The sequence below is a fragment of the Panulirus ornatus genome, chromosome 55 (assembly GCF_036320965.1).
Source record: "Panulirus ornatus isolate Po-2019 chromosome 55, ASM3632096v1, whole genome shotgun sequence".
In the NCBI taxonomy this organism is placed as follows: Eukaryota; Metazoa; Arthropoda; class Malacostraca; order Decapoda; family Palinuridae; genus Panulirus; species Panulirus ornatus.
Genome location: NC_092278.1, coordinates 35,399,485 through 35,416,263, shown reverse-complemented (window position 1 = coordinate 35,416,263; position 16,779 = coordinate 35,399,485). Strand labels below are relative to the sequence as shown.

The 16,779-nt window shown below is 42.1% G+C and overlaps 1 protein-coding gene and 1 long non-coding RNA gene across 31 annotated transcripts in view; one reads left to right on the top strand and one right to left on the bottom strand.

Moving 5' to 3' along the window:
- LOC139765682 (uncharacterized) overlaps positions 1-16,779 on the top strand; it is a 303,519-nt gene that overhangs the window by 22,542 nt on the left and 264,198 nt on the right. For 2 of the 3 annotated variants that reach the window (XR_011716730.1, XR_011716729.1), the window contains exon 2: positions 8,987-9,111. This is a non-coding gene — a long non-coding RNA (uncharacterized lncRNA). Of the gene's footprint in view, positions 1-5,110; positions 5,453-8,986; positions 9,112-16,779 lie in introns of those variants that run through there. The other variant, XR_011716731.1, reaches the window with a different exon arrangement.
- Positions 1-16,779, bottom strand: part of LOC139765677 (uncharacterized) — a 135,644-nt gene that overhangs the window by 9,276 nt on the left and 109,589 nt on the right. For 2 of the 28 annotated variants that reach the window (XR_011716721.1, XM_071693424.1), the window contains exon 1: positions 4,506-4,524. The exons of 23 other annotated variants lie outside the window; for them this stretch is intronic. The gene's annotated coding sequence lies outside the window, so the exon portion shown is untranslated. Of the gene's footprint in view, positions 1-4,505; positions 4,525-4,648; positions 4,780-16,779 lie in introns of those variants that run through there. 3 more of the 28 variants (XR_011716718.1, XR_011716723.1, XM_071693419.1) reach the window with 3 other exon arrangements.

The following is a 16,779-nucleotide window of genomic DNA, read 5'->3' as shown; positions in this document are numbered from 1 at the left end:
TAGTGACATTCAGGTACTGCTGTTTTATTTAGTTTGCAAATTTTGATATCTTACAATGCATTCTATCATCTATTTCATTTATATATATGTATATGAGAGTGAGAACTGGTCCTAAGGCTTATCCATGCATCCACTACAGTCTAGCCATTTTTCGGCTATTGGCTATACTATTCATTATTACTCTTTGTCTATGGCTAGTACATCAGTTTTCAAACCAACGAGAATGATCCCATACATACCGTATGACTTAACTTTTGCTGGTAATCTTTGGTGAGGGACTTTACTGAATACTTTCTGAAAATCTAAATAGATGACAAAATCTGCTGTATTTCATCATACATGTTGATTATATTACTTTAATGGTAAAACAGATTTGTCATACATGAAGGATTTAGTTGAAAACCAGTCATTTACAATCTTTTCTTGATGATGGTTTCTATATTTCATATTGTAGTAAATAAATGTATAGGTGAATATAACATAAGTCATTATTGTTATATAAAGTGGAGGTAAGAAATCTAAAATTTCCCTGCTTGGTGGGACATTCATGTATAGCTCATGTTCATGGCTTTGGGATGCTGATGATCTTGTGTAACATTATATTGGAAGTGTGCTGAAATATTAAATCATTAAACTAAATCAATTTACTATATGCAATAAAAACTGTTAAAAGGAATATTGATCCACTACATTGAACAATGAGACTGAGAAAAGAATCAGCTTAGAATATTAGGTTTAATTCTTGGATTCCATTTGTTCTTTACACTTCACAAGCTGGAGTATAGATCATAATTCAGTATACTGAAATATCCCAAATGGTAAGGGATATGTAAAGCAACATAAGAGATTTCACTTAGTAATCATTTGGTTTCTTTTGTACGTTCCACCCCGTCCACTTCACAAAACAAAGCACACATAATTGCTCCTTTATTCCTTGTTGCCTACATCCTGGAATTACTGATTTTAATCTCTCAATACAGTATACAGCATACTTGAATAATCAAATCTGGTGTAACAGTGAAAGTCTCATTCTACACAGACACAGAATTCTGTCAATACAGATTCATATAAATGAAGTTAAAATTGTTTATGGCTTGGGAATGCATAATAAAGACCAAGCCTTAGTTATTTAAACATAAAATGAATCATTAGTGAAGAGAAAGAAAATGAACCCAGCAGTATATACGTCATCAAAGGCTGTCCCGATCACCACCCCTACTTCACAACCACAGCCCAAATGAAAGACCCACAAGTGGAGCTGACAATAGAAAGCATCAGTCTCCCCTGCTTAACACCCTCCCCTCCTTCTCCCAGCCCCTTCTACCACCCCTCCACTTCTGCCTCCCTTCCTCTCTCCCCACTGCGCCGGGCCCTCTCATCCCCCCACCCTTCTTTTTTGTGTAGAGAAACAAAGACAGCAAGCTCAGACGTCCCCGACTCTGAGCCTGCAATATTGATCACTCTGATGCTTAATCACACGCTGCATGGGTACAGTGCGAGGGCTTGCAGATGCAGGCAACGCCTGACAGCACGGTCATTGTGACTAAAGGAATTATATATGCCATATAATAATACTGAATGTAAACGATGTGGGTAGAATTTATGAATTTATTTCGTACATCTGTAATATGCAATTTTTCTAAGCCAGAAGAAAGGAATAAAGCTAGAAATGATATCATCAGTGAATTAATACAAATGCAACACAGGGCAGAAAAATTTTAAATAAAATTTCTGGACTTTAGAGAGAAGTTCAAGTGAAAACTACTGACATTCCAGTAGCTATGAAAATGGCAGACCTCAAATAAATTTAAATGCAGCCTGCTGTACCTAAAAGAATTGAAGCAAATATAATAGAAAGCAAGGATAAGTATACCTGATCTGAGAGGCTATGTACCTGATCTACCCTATGGAATTGGGAATGGATTTTTTTTTTTTCTTTTTTTTCTTCCAAAAGGAAGAGAGAAGGGGGCCAGGTGAGGATATTCCCTCTAAGGCCCAGTCCTCTGTTCGTAACGCTACCTCGCTAACGCGGGAAATGGCAAATAGTATGAAAAAGATATATATATATATATATATTGTCTCCTCTGATGATGTGATTATTACAAGAAAGTGCACTTGGGAACTTATCGTGTTTCATTTTCCCCGGATTGAACCAGGGCATGTGAAGCGTCTGGGGTGAGCCATGGAAAGTTCTGTGGGGCCTGGATGTGGAAAGGGAGCTGTGGTTTCGGTCATTATTACATGACAGCTAGAGACTGAGGGTGAACGAATGGGGCCTTTGTTGTCTTTTCCTAGCGCTACCTCACACACATGAGGGGGGAGGGGGTTGTTATTTTATGTGGGGGGGGGTGGCGGGGGGAATGAATAAAGGTAGACTATGAATTATGTACGAGTGTATATATGTATATGTCTGTCGACCCCGGTATACCACATCGTTCCAATTCACTCTATTTCTTGCACGCCTTTCACCCTCCTTTCACCCTGGGGATAGGGGAGAAAGAATACTTCCCTTGTATCCCTGCATGTCGTAGAAGGCGACTAAAAGGGGAGGGAGTGGGTGGCTGGAAATCCTCCCCTCTCTTTTTTCCCCAAAAAGAAGGAACAGAGAAGGGGGCCAGGTGAGGATGTTCCCTCAAAGGCCCAGTCCCCTGTTTTCATAAGCTTACTATGATATCTGTGTCAGTTATGATGTACTGGATGATTAATTTACAACTCTCTCGAAGCTTAATTCTTTATGTGGCTTTTAAGACATAATCTGCATCATATGCAAGTTTTAAGCTGCACACATTGCATTATCCAATAAGTGTTTTTGCTTAGAATATATGTACTTAATTCTTCAAACTTATACCTATATACTTCCGAGACCCTATTTGCATAATTTTTCCCATCGTTTAGTTAAAGGCTTCATTAGCTCAAAAAATTGTAATGCAAACTCCACCATACCCATTGAATGATAACGGCTGTTGGGAAAGGTGCAAACCCAGAGAAGTGCATGAAAGATCAGCCTCAGTTCCCCTTGCACAACCTATCATATGATGCTTGACCCATAAATCCTCACATTTCTCTTCAAACTAAACTTGAACCTCATTGGATAGTTTTGGAAGAAGCCTTTCCATTATCCTTGCCACCATTACCTTTCGTGAGGAATCCCTTGTCCTTAAGTTAAAGTTTGGTGCTACAGTCACACTAAGCCCATCTGAGTTTGTGTAGACAACCAAGAGAACAGTTGCATTCTGACCTCTATAAACATTTCCAGTGACACACAATGTTTGCATGATGAGCCTACATGAAATTTTTTCTCCTTGTGATAGTCCCACTGTTCTTACTGTGTATTCTATTCTATATATTTGTGATTTTTGCTGCTTATTAATTGATATTATTATTGTTTTTATTATTATTACTATTATTACTGTTTTGATAATCATTATTAAACCTAACCTTATTCAATCTAATCTACCTCATGCATAATACCGTTGGTAAGACTCATCAGCATTTTCTTTGTATAGAAAAAACAAACTTATTTTAGATTAGCTTATATTATTAGACAACATACTGCTATTTCAGATGAACAGTTCTTTAATGGCATTACCTAAGTTTTTTGACATATTTAAGTTCTGAAATCTAACTGCATTACCCAAAGTCTTCTAAAGTATGTTTTGTCTAAATTTATTAATTAAATGGTACTACCCAAAATCTTGCAAAATATATTTAAACTTTATAAACTAACAGTACTACCTAAAGTCATTGGAAATATAGTATATCTAATATATGAAATATAACTGTAATGCCAGAATACATAATAACCAAGCAAGTCTAATGGGTCCTACCCAGTCTTTGGAAGCATATTACATCTAAGTTTTTATATTTCTAACACTAAATTGAGATAACTTTTAAGGCAACCTCGTTATGGACCATCAGGTCACTTGTTATCTGCCCTTCCCATGTACCTAAGGTGCTTGAAAATGTACATATAAGTTCTGAAATCTGTTGGTGCTATCTAAAATCTTTGTATATACATTGTATCTATGCACTTTTATTATGAAAAATGATAAATTAATATGGGTTATGCCAAACCCAGCGGCAGAGTAAACTTCCCTTTCTATGATATATGACAGTGAGGCTACAGAAAATTATACACATGAATTAAAGTAATATGGATGCCAAACAATATGTTAATTACTGATAAATTTATTTATGTGAAACAATGAACAAGCACTCTAAGGTTTCATTGTGTGCCATGATTTATGGATGAATTGTTTGAGAGAATCAGCAAAGAATATGGTCATCAGGTATATTTGTATATCGGTATACGGTATATCAGATGAAGTACATTAAAGTCTCATATTTAAAGATATGAATGAGTCTCCATAGGTCAACAGGAGCTGAAGTACCCTGCGTGGAGAGTACCCCATGAGGCGCAGATAGCACTGAAGAACCTTATGGGCCATATCTGTAATGCTACCACCCTCGCACATTACAGAAGTGATTACAAGTAAAGCATTTACATAACACAATCAAAATCATTGTGGCCATCTTCAGAAGTGCTGAGAAATACATATCATCGTATATAAGGAACACTTCTGTGCGGCTCGTGGAACGCGATCAGCATCGTACAATACTAATTAAAGTTCCATTGATATAATAATACCTGCTTGGAGTACACCATACTGGCAGAATCATCTTCAATTGAAATATTTCGCAAACGAGGAAAATTATCCGCAAGCAAGAACACTTCTCGAAGATGGATGCCCAAACTCCTGATGACGTCACGATGTAAACAATTATTTTTGAAGGAAAATCAAAAGACTTGCACTTGTCCGATTTCTACAGTCTGACTTAGACTCAGAATATTTTATTCCAGTGGAATATATTAATATTCCTCTTGTGATTAGAGGCATGCGATTTCATAATAAAATGTCACAGTTACCCTGTTACGTACCTTAGGAATTTTCTTTCTTAAAGAAATGATGAATAACTAAAAACAACAGCTGTGCTTGATGCTATGATGTAATAAACCAATGTAGAATTTCATGATATTATTTTGAAAATATTGGAAGCTGTAAATTATACAATGTAATTGAGAAAAAAATTTTGTAGGAAAATATTTTCCCAAGAAACGAAGGATATTTTCAGGTAATTGATATGGAAAAAAAAAGTTTTATCAACCTCTTCATCGTTTCAGTTTATTTACTGTGGTGAGCTTATCGCAAGATTTACATCAATTTACATATCAGAAGTATTTACCAGTACAGGTCTTCATTTAAATACCAAAGTACTCGCTCAATAGATGGCGACAGTGTCCACGTGCGTTGTCTGTGTTTACAATAACTTCCATCATGACAACCAGGAAGGCGGCCACTTCCAAGTCGGTTGTAGTGAGTGATATGTTAAAAGAAATGACACGAACTCCAGTTTGACATGATAGTGGTTTCCCGAAGGCATGAAAGAACAAGTAAATATAGTGGAATGTCTTTAGTACTGTACCATAAATGTATAATTAGTAAAGTAAGTTTGTTTTGGAGGCTCAAAATGATATCAAATGATATTTTCTCAAAGTCAAAGTTTTGTTTATCAAAGATATTCTGATTAGAAAAATTGGCACTGTTGTATTCGTTAATGTTACATTAGATTTGCAAAGTTTAATCCTCATTGATTTCATGTGATTTCCCACATGTCAGAGATGGCAACGGGCCACATACTGCATAAGACGGCTGTTGAATTAAACATAGGCTACGTTTGCGCAGGCGCGCAGCCATCATTCTTGTGCAGAACAAATTGTATTAGTAATTTAAGGTACTAACATGACGAACGTATTCACCGATAATGGAGTGTAGTTATTACGTGTACAGTAGTTTCTCTATTAAGTGCATGGTATTTTACTATCAGTAATTCCCGTCATAAAAGAAACAAATATCGTTTAGTTTACTCATTTGTTGAAATGCATGGTATTTTACTATCAGTAATTCCCGTCATAAAAGAAACAAATATCGTTCAGTTTACTCATTTGTTGAATCACCCTAGTTTGCCTTATAAAGAATACATAATCCCAGTTATTACTTTATATTGAATATTCTTTATTGCAGATGAGTAAATCGTTGTAATAAATAAAGGGTTTATGGGTGTATTTCGCCCTTAATCAGCGAAAGAATATTTCAAATAAATTATATTACCAATTAATGACAGTTCATGGAACAGGCAAAACAATAAGCAACATTAGGATCACCTGAAGATTTGTCCCGTCCTTGACGCTTTTCCAGACTGTCAGAATCGGTTAGGTTCGGCCATAATCTTATGTAGTATAGAGAAACACGGGGGAGGAGGGATCAATCTTCAGGTGATCCCAAAATGAACTAAATAGCCTGTTACTTCACGGTCTACTTTGGAAAAGCTTTCAGATTTTTTTTCTCTTTGTCTCGCACGTGGTGCTTTGTTCTCTAACATACGACACTCGTACAAGCGTAAGGTAGGTAGTTTGGTTTGAGTTTGAGAATTATATTATAGATATGATATATATCATAATCTTGTATCGAGTTACGGTGAGTTCGGCATGGTTTGGGTGTGGGTGGGGTCCAAATGGCGGTCCACCGCTGGTTGGGGGTTAGGCAAAGTTCATTGGTTTTTGACTATTTGTAAGAAACAGTATCATACAATACAAGAATGGGCGGATGGTGTGTAGTGCCGTAAAAATTATACATTCATTGCAACAGTTTGTCCTGAAACCGACGAAAGGAGGCATCCCTTTCTCTTAACAATTAGGGATGGAAGGGCTTCCTGTTTAATTAATTTGAGAGATCATTTCACATTTAGCGCCCGTCATGTACCTAGAAATGTATGACTCATTATTTCCAATAACAAAACAGCTTTTTATGTCAGATTTTAAACTACCTAAAAAAAAAAAAAAAATGAAAAATCGTATCTTAAAAGTCCTTATATGCAAGTTAAGGGTTGCTTAATTTTATATAACTATTTGGCTGTCAGTGTGTTATGTAAAGTGATCACTGATATTGGTTACATACGACCAACAATTCAAATAATATACTATGACAGAAATACCAGGATAAACTAGAGGGAGGTTGCATGGAACACGTCTCGTTGCAGGGTAAATGTTGTGACTGTTATTAGAATGGGAAGGAGGAAATACTGTTGGGAAAATACTTCTAGAAACATGTTAGGTTCCATAGGCAAAGGTAGAATTGTCTTCATGTTGATGAACGAGAATATAAGGCGTCTAACTCGTGTAAAATCCAAATTAAAGCTGTCACTTTACGCCATTCAATCTCTCACATGCTAAGGCGTAACTGTTTACAGTTTAATGAGTAGCTGATTTTACTTTTCAAGTTGCGACCAAAGTTATATTGTAGTCTATTATAACATCTACGCCAGCGACACAGGGGAAATGAATCATGTTTTATTAAACTATACATATATAATCAGTACAGTGTTAAAACAGAATTTCAACAGAGAGAAAACGATGGCTATGATTTCTAGAATTTCAACATCGCCCCCTTACCTCCCATGCCAAGTCCATTCAATAGGTGGCGTTCTTTTGGCTGTACTTGGCATAAGTTTTGAGATAACTTATTGTATTTAAATTTCGATATCCTGCTTGGAGACGATAACATCAGCGTTCAGAGACCCATGTTGTAAGACCTACTGTCGTCTAACACTAAAATGCGGACCCAGAGGACACTTTTCGGAAACATCTGTGGGTAAAATTTACTAAATGATAGCAACAGACATGAATGATTCTGGGAATCCTTACAGTGTTTAGAGTGCATATAGGATGAGATATTTTAGATGAAGTATCTCTAACTCCACCAGCATTTAAGTTCGCATAAAGTGGGAAGGGCTTTGAAGTAGAGAGAAATTGTGGGTTACATAACACTCGAAACTTAACAGTTGAGAGTGTAGGAAGGAACTGAGCAGAATTGCCAACGTCGCTCTGATGTCATTTTCTCATGTCCTCGCGCATAGCTCGAGGATATTAGAAAAGTGACAGTCTTGCAAACGGCTGGAAAATAAATCTGGCGCTTGTTCGGATTCTGTAGAGCTTTACTCGGTTCGTATGTCGATATACAAAGAGAATGAAGCAATACGAGAAAACGTGCCTGTAGAGTATAGAAATGCCTGTTTATGATTTACGTATTACACTGAATGCAGCCACTCTTCGTAACGTTTGCATCAGAGTTTCGCAAAAACATTGGATGAATTCGGATATCTGATAGACTTTGGGCTTGATGGTTATGAGGTCTAGCCCACACAGTTAGATTCTTATTGGCATCTAAAGTCTTGGTGTATTTTCCATACCAAACAAAACGTAGTGCTTTTAAGTGGAGTATACATTTTGATTCCGATGAAATTTTACTATTGTATCGCTAAAGATTTATTTAACATTGAAAGATTGGTTTTAGTGTAAAAGAAAAAAAAATAATCCCACACTCTTAAAACACTTTACAGTGGCAACAACGATTCCGTTAGATCAGAACGCATAATCCTACGAGACGCGCATCCGTCTTGTTAAAAATATACTACCCACCAGAACAGGTTTCAACAAAGTATACCCAACCAGTCGGGTTGCAGCTGTCAACAGCATTTCCAGCTGGGCATGTGTTAAAGAAAACTTCCATCTTCAGTAAATATTGTCACGATTTCAAGTGTAGTAAACTAGTATGTATCGTCCCGGGCGTTTTAAGGTCTGTAGTGGACACCTCATACTGTCTGCTGGTAAACACACTTGTGTCGCCTTGCAACCATTCCTGTATCTGTAGGCGATGTGACAATCGAATGTAATTTTATGTATCTTTTCAAGGTTAACACTGATATGTATTTTTACAATATATGCCCTACAGTGTATAACGATTTAAATGAATTGTTATAGTTCTAAATGTAGTGGGTTGGCATTGACTGTTAGAAAATGATTTCCCATCTGTCTATTTAGCAGTTCCGTAAAAGATATTTTGTTTCAGCCTGATTTCTCATCTTCCAGGTCTTTTAGGATGCTCCATATCCAGTTTAGAACAAGCCTTTAGTCCCAAGTAACGGTGCCAGGAGGCAACCTGCTCGCAATAAGTTACAAGCTACATTCCGTCTTCGGCATAAGCATATAGCAAGGTAAACGAATACGTTTCATGTACATTAAAAGGCCACAACATTTTAGCTCATTTCTGTTTACACTTCACAAGAGTCAACCAGTATCATCAACTGGCCATTTCTGGGGAAAGATTTCCTGGATTCACAACGAGATCTTCCATTGCTCTCTCTCTCTCTCTCTCTCTCTCTCTCTCTCTCTCTCTCTCTCTCTCTCTCTCTCTCTATCTCTCTCTCTCTCTCTCAGCACCGTAAATCATGAAACATTGCCATTTTGGGGAAAATCCTTAATTCTGTCCATGTGTGCTATTGATAGCGTGTTATTTTGGAACAACATCTTACTGGGCATATTAATTTATCGAGACATCTGTCAGTATGAATTTCAAACTCACACAGTACAGCCCTCCAAAATACTAAATAGGATGGTAAAATTATAGGTATTATTAGACCATCTCGTTAGCTTCCCTGATAGACTTATTTTGTTAGCACACGCAACCAGAACAAATCATCCTAGCGAAATCCATGATGGCTACATTAAGAAACATTCCAAATTCTTCGAAAAGCAAAGCATATAACCTGTCATGGGGAAGTTAATGGATTTCAGGAACTGGTTTATGATCAAGTATTGGTCGTACCCAAGACAAGCCAGGCTGGAGCCTAGCCCACAATTTTCGATGTTGTATGCTGGGTGGAGGGGCAAGGGGCCGCCACACAGCTGACCTGGCTAGCCCGAGGTATTTCCTGGCCACCAGCCCCTGTCACCCGACCGTAAAGTTACCCCAGGCCTCCACACACCTACATCAACAAGCCTACCTCACACCCCACACACGCGCATCGCTTAAAATATCATCACCGCATTGTGAAACAAACAGTACGAATCAATTCGACACCCCGATAGGAGAGAGAGGGTCCTTAATAACAGATGTAGTATATATACTACACAAATGTATGATTGTCCTCTTATGATTGGCTTGTCGACCGACTTTATGCAGTTGTAGCCCGCAGACTGCGGTAAATGTTGTCCATTATGTGCAACGTCCGGCTTCACTAGGCTTCCTCGCCAGCCAGTTGATTTGTTCCTACTTCTATGTGATACAATGAAATGTTAACAGTTCAAGGGCGTGTTCATGAATTAAATTACAGCCCCTGTTAAAACGTTGTACCGCGTTCCACTGGACACTTTTTTTTATTATCGTGCTGTTCTTGCAAGGCTGGAGTGGCGGCGTCCCCAGAAAAACCACCATACCTTTTCTTATCAACATGAGAGCAAAAAGTATCGTACGTTGACCGTCCACGTTAATTTTTACAGAGGATGGTACCCATAGGTTGCAGTAATTTTAAGACGAGTCTGAATCATCGCAGTGGACTCCAGAACAAGTAGTCTCTCTCTCTCTCTCTCTCTCTCTCTCTCTCTCTCTCTCTCTCTCTCTCTCCATGACCCCGGATGAATCCCCTACATTCTGTGCGTCATCTTTGCTCAAGTATAAGAGGAGGGGAGAGCGGCAGCACCTCCCCTGGCTGAGCCAGCCCCCGTTCACACAACCATCATAGCCGCCCCGTCACCCCTCTCTTAGCCCTTCATGCTGCAGGATCCGCGGCCCGATCCCCTTCACGGAGCGGCCTTTGTTATGGACGTGTCAGGCGCCTCTGGGTAAACACATCCAGCTCCCGTACCACTACGAGTCTTCAATTTACCCCCGCTATTGACTCGAGGCGACACACGACCACCTTTACATAACACATTCGTAATGCGAGATGCTTCCTATATGGACACAAACTTCACCCCCACTTTATAAATTTTTCCCCCCAAGTGCGAGCGCTAGAATAATCAGTCAAGCCAAGTATTGTGAGCATGAAAGCCTAGCATGTTAAGTAGGAGCAGGGGAGGGAAGCCGGGCGGGGTTCCCAGGGGAAAGGTGAAGTTTGGTTGTGCTGGTGATGGTGCAGATCCTGACGCGAGAGGCCGCCCAAGTGTGGGCTCCCAAGGTGATGCTTTACTCCAGCTTGGGGATGTACCACACGCTCCACTTTGTTAGGAAATAGTTAATAATAAATGTTTTGGAGAACAGGGTTTTATGTTGATGAAGGAGCTTCTGGGGTGTGCGTGGGTTATTGTGAGTGAGCGTGTGAGTGACTGTGTGTGAGCGTGTGTAAAGTGTAAGTGTTGTGCCGGTGCAGATGATGGCGCGAGTGACAGAGGTATTAATGAGGACCATTGTCGGGTTGTCCGCGCGCCCAGAGCGGCGGCCCCGCTGCTACCCTCCCTCTCACGCTCTTGCCTTGTCTCTTTATTGTTTTATCTTACTACCTCGCTAACTCACTCCAGCTACCCACCACAACCATAAACACCCTCCTCTATACTGAACAAGTAAGGATGTGTTTATTGCTAGAATGTTTGATATATATATATATATATATATATATATATATATATATATATATATATATATATATATATATATAATGAGAACAAGAGATTCACACATTAACTATGTACCTGTAAGAACTTTTCCGTGGCAAATTCGAGCTGAGCGCCCTCCCATATTGCACAAACAGGTAATCGCACACCACAACACGGCTAAGATATAGTATTCCTTTCCCCGCACCATACAAAAACTATATATATATATATATATATATATATATATATATATATATATATATATATATATATATATATATATATGGTATGTATGTATAATGAAGAGGCAAGCATTGGAGTAATAAGGATAGGTTTAGAGTGAGAGAGGTGGTCTTGGGAGAAGAATTAGTGGAGAGGGCCAAGGCTGGCAGGGAGGGCCGGAAGAGCTGCTGCAGAGTTCAAGTCAAGCGTACTTGTTGGGGATAAGACCGTGGGCGCGGGCGTTATATAAAAGGGGATGCGGGCGTGCGAGGTGAGGCTGGGTGGGGTGGGGTGGGGGTGCGGGCGGTGGTAGGTGCGCGTGGCCGGCGGAGCGTAGCGGGACAGCGACGCCAGGCCACCGCTGCGGGACTGAGCGTCTTTGTGAGTCGGCAGCTTCGCGGAAAGCATGAGTTGCACAATCAATGTAATGGCCCCGCTAACAATGGCAGTCTTGGTCAATACTCGGGGCGGCTCACCTCCTCCTCCTCACCACTCTCTCTCTCTCCCTCCCTCAGTGACTGGTGGCCGCCGCGGCCGCCACCACCACCACCACATGCTGCTGCTGCTGCTGCTGCTCCTCACGACCACCCATACACCACCACCTCACGCTCGCTCTTCATACCAACCCCCCCCCAACACATGACATTAGATCAATATCCTCACCTTCTCCAATGTTCTGAATCGTCTTTGTTTTCGGGATGGCTGTGTTCGGACGGTGTTAATTAGGTTAAGGTCAGTGTAGTCTAACAAAGCGAGGATCATGTACGTGCGAAACGAAGTCAACGGTAAATTGTGTGGGTTAGCCGAGGAGTCACGGTGTGGCCAACGGGCTAGGTGGGTGGGTGGGCACTGGTTGGTGTGTGAAAGAGCCGAGGTGCGGGGTGGGTGTAGGGTGGGTGTGGGACGCTGGTCAGAGACAAGGGCCACCTTTTTCACCCTCACCGCCCGCTGTCCGCCCCTTGCTAACCCTACGCCCAGCTCAGCACATTACCCACCTCGGAGCGCGGACACACACACACACACACACACACACACACACACAACCCTTATTTACTGGCTGAAAAAATGGGGGAAATACTTCCTAAGGACTTGATGTACCCATGAATTCAGTAGGTACCTCAGTGAACTGTCCTTAAAGAGGTGCTCAACCTGGCCTACTTATCGCACTGGTTATGGCGGAAGGCGACACTGGTGCGCCATACATCTGAGGCTCTTCCTTCGCGGGACCGGGTTTTGCCTCTCAGCTGTCACAACTCTAGCCTTCCGACCCACCAGACTTGCTGTCCGTCTGCACGCAACCTCTGCTCCCCCCCCCCCCCCCACAACCCTAACCCTTAGCCTTCCCCTTTACCCTAACGTCATCACTGGGCTAAACTTTATTTGCCACTAATTTCACATTCCGTCTATAACCGTCCGTCCCTCACTTCCTCCTGCAGCGTCGCCTTGTCTCCGCCCAGGCAGCACCGCCTGGGCTTTACTTCTTGAGTGCTCCACCCCTCGCTCTTCCTGCCTCTGCCTTCACCTTCCATCATCCACACCCTCGAGCTACACCACCTCTCTCTCTCTCTCTCTCTCTCTCTCTCTCTCTCTCTCTCTCTCTCTCTCTCTCTCTCTCTCTCTCTCTCTCTCTCTCTCCTTCCCTCACCCTCTACCATCCAGACCCTCGTCCTTCGACACCCACACCCTCGTAGTCCACCACTCTGACCTTTGCCCTCCATCCTCGTCCTTCTTCACCACCCATGCCCTCGTCGTCCACCATCACCAATACCCTCATCGTCCATCACCCTTACCCTAGTTCTCCATCACACAGGCCCTCGACATCCACCGTCTCGAACTGTTATGAGACGTCCTCTGCTGTGAGGTAGTGTCTACATGTATTTCGGAGCCTATCCCTCAAACAATGGAATATCCCTCTTCCTAATGGGTGAAGACGTAACCTCGTAAGGTTTCCTTGAACATTTTGATCACAAAAAATATCAGGTACGAGTGGAGTACACAGGGTAATAACAGCCATGCTCCAGCTCCCTGCCATCAGCCCCTGCTGTCTTGCTCAGCTCTCCAGGTCTCAACTCTGACCATTCCTGGTCACTGCGGCAGTATCTAACCGTCTATCTTTGTCGACTCGGACGCATGTACAACACACCCGGCGGTAGTATGTGTGGGATATGACACTGAACCCTTACAACAACAGCTGCCTCTGCCCTAAACAACATCTGGGAACGACATCCTTTCCCCTGAGGAACAAAGGTTGTGTACATGTGACTTACGTCTGTAGAACCAGGTCTGTCATAACCCTCAAACGCAAGTCTCCCTACACAGCCCAGACCTTCGCCATCCACCATCCAAGTTCTCGTCCTCCAACGCCCAGACCTTCACACCTCCAACGCCCTGACCCTTACGCTTCAACACCTGGAAGTTCGTTCTCCACCACTCAAGACCCTCATCCGCTAGTACCCTGACCCTCGTCCTTCACTACCCAGATCCTCCCTCCCCCACCACCCTGATCCCTGTCCTTCGGTAGGTGGTAGGCGGTAGGCAGCACCGACCAGGGAGGTATTTTTCCGGTAACCCTCCGTCCCCCCGGGTATTGGGACGGTTAGTGACGGCTGCTCGCCGAGACAGAACTCTGTCGCTGTCAAGTCTTACTCATTTGCACCCGGGTAGCTGCCTTTTCTTCCTCGCCGTCGGTAGGTACTCCACCGTCTTGTCCATCTCCCTCCAGAACCCACACAACTCCATCATCCTGACACCCCACACCCCTCGCCTCATCCATCCCCTCAACATTCGCCCTCTGCTACTACGACCCTCGTTCTCCAACACGACACGCGACCATCACCACCAACCACTACGACCCTCAGCCACCACCACTTCGACCTTCGTTAAACCATCCCTACGATCTCACGTCAGCCCCAACCATGACCCACCACCACGACTCTCGTACTCCGACACCACCACCTTCGTTCACCCTACCATCACGGCATTCACTCGCCACAACCATGATCCTCGTCCACCAATTCGTCCACCCGAGCGCGTACCCTGGATTTGGTCATGGGAGTGTTGGGGGAGCGAGGCGATTTACACAAAACCTCGCCAAGATAATGACGAAAAACGCTCAAAACAAGAACACAAGGTATCGCGATACAGCTGTCGTACGGAAGTACGTTTATTGTGGAACTGGCCTTGAAAAGCAGTAAATTCACCATATTAGATAAAATTAGATTTACGATATTTGATGAGAAAAACAGATGATGGCAAGTCATCGAGGGAGTTTTGTCGGACGAAAGAAATTAATATGATTTTCCAGATGGAGAAATTTTTCTCTATAAACATTACGTCATTTGATGGTGAAACGAAAACAATTGGTTCGTCGGTCACCGGCGTGAATCACTGAATCAGTTAAGTGTAAATACGGATACACTGATGTTTCCTTTCGATGGAATGTTGAAAGGGGTTAGAATAAGTATATATATATATATATATATATATATATATATATATATATATATATATATTGTATACTGTATAACCTAAATAGGGAGAGGGGCGATTGCTCACGTCGTCGGCTTCGCCACTGTTTCGATTCGCCCCCGCGAACCACCCCCATCAAAACCACCACCCCTACCACCTCCATCACCACCACCACCACCTCAACCACCAACACCACCACCATCTTCATCAAAATCAGCTTGAATGTAACAGGAAAGAAATCGGACATCAGTGGGAGGAGGGAAAGGCACCAGGCCCAGACTTCCGTTCAAAGGAGTCAAGTCAACACACACACACACACACACACACACACACACACACCTCCCTCAGCATCGTCCTAGGTCGAGGGGCTACACACACACAACAGCTGATTTCATCCACAACATCTTTAACGGAAAAATAAAACATGACCCAACCTATACAGTCTCTCAAAATACGAGACGAATCGATACCTCTAAACACACACGTTTAAAAGTACATTTAATTTACGTTACATGATTAATATTCGATGGTTGTAAAAAAAAAAAAAAAAAAATAAACGCGCCACCGGTGTATAAGTTACAACAAATAACACTTTACGACTGATAGCAGAGCTTGTTACTGTAACGGGGTTGTTAGGTAAGGTTAGGTTAGGTTAGGTTAGGTGGCGTCAAACACAACGAACCTAATAGAGGAAAGATCATTTCCCCACGGGTCAGGTTGCCATGTGGTAAACAGTACATTTTTTTTTTTCTCAAGTTAATCTACCAGAATACGACAGCCCTCCAAACCGTTTTTTTTTTTTTTTTTTTTACGAGTTCTAATGCAGAGAATCAAGTTATGGTTTCCTTTAATGATGGTCTAATACTCAGAAGTTTGCCTGTGCGAACTCCCTTTTTACGAAAGCAGAGAGGATGATTTTCACCCTGGACTTGCTAGTTACTTTTTTTTTCTTAGCGAAGGTTTGGACACTAAGAATTGGGGGTTATTGTGCCTACCGAGGTTTTGATATAATCATTTAAGGTAAGGGGGCCATCCCTAAAGCCCCTTATGCCCTCCGACCTTGCGGTTTAGCCAATTGAATTTAAGGCCGAAGCCCTATAGCTGACAGCTACAGGTCCCACAGTGCACAGCTACAGGTCCCATAGGCCCTGTAGGTCCCGTAGTTCATAACCGTAGGCCCCGTATTCACAGCCATAGGACCCCATAGTTCACAGCCATAGGCGCCGTTTTTACACCCATACATAGTTCATACCCGTAGACCCCATGGTTCACAACTTTAGGCCCCATTCACAACCATAGGCCTCGGTAGTTCACAGCCATAGGTCCCGTAGTTCACAACCTTAGTCGTCCTAATTCGTAGTTCACAACCTTAGGTCCGAGAAGTCACAGCCATAGGTCCCTAGGGTTGTCAGACACAGTCAAACACCCTAAGTAGATTAGAACACTAATAACATTTCTTAAAACCCATCTTCTACTACCCTAATCCTCCTCCTGCTCCTCCTCCTCCAGAATACCACCCCGACCTTCATCCATGTATACTACGTTCCTCATCCACCACTACCCTGACAGTCATCCCCCATAAAGCGCCCCCGATCATCTCG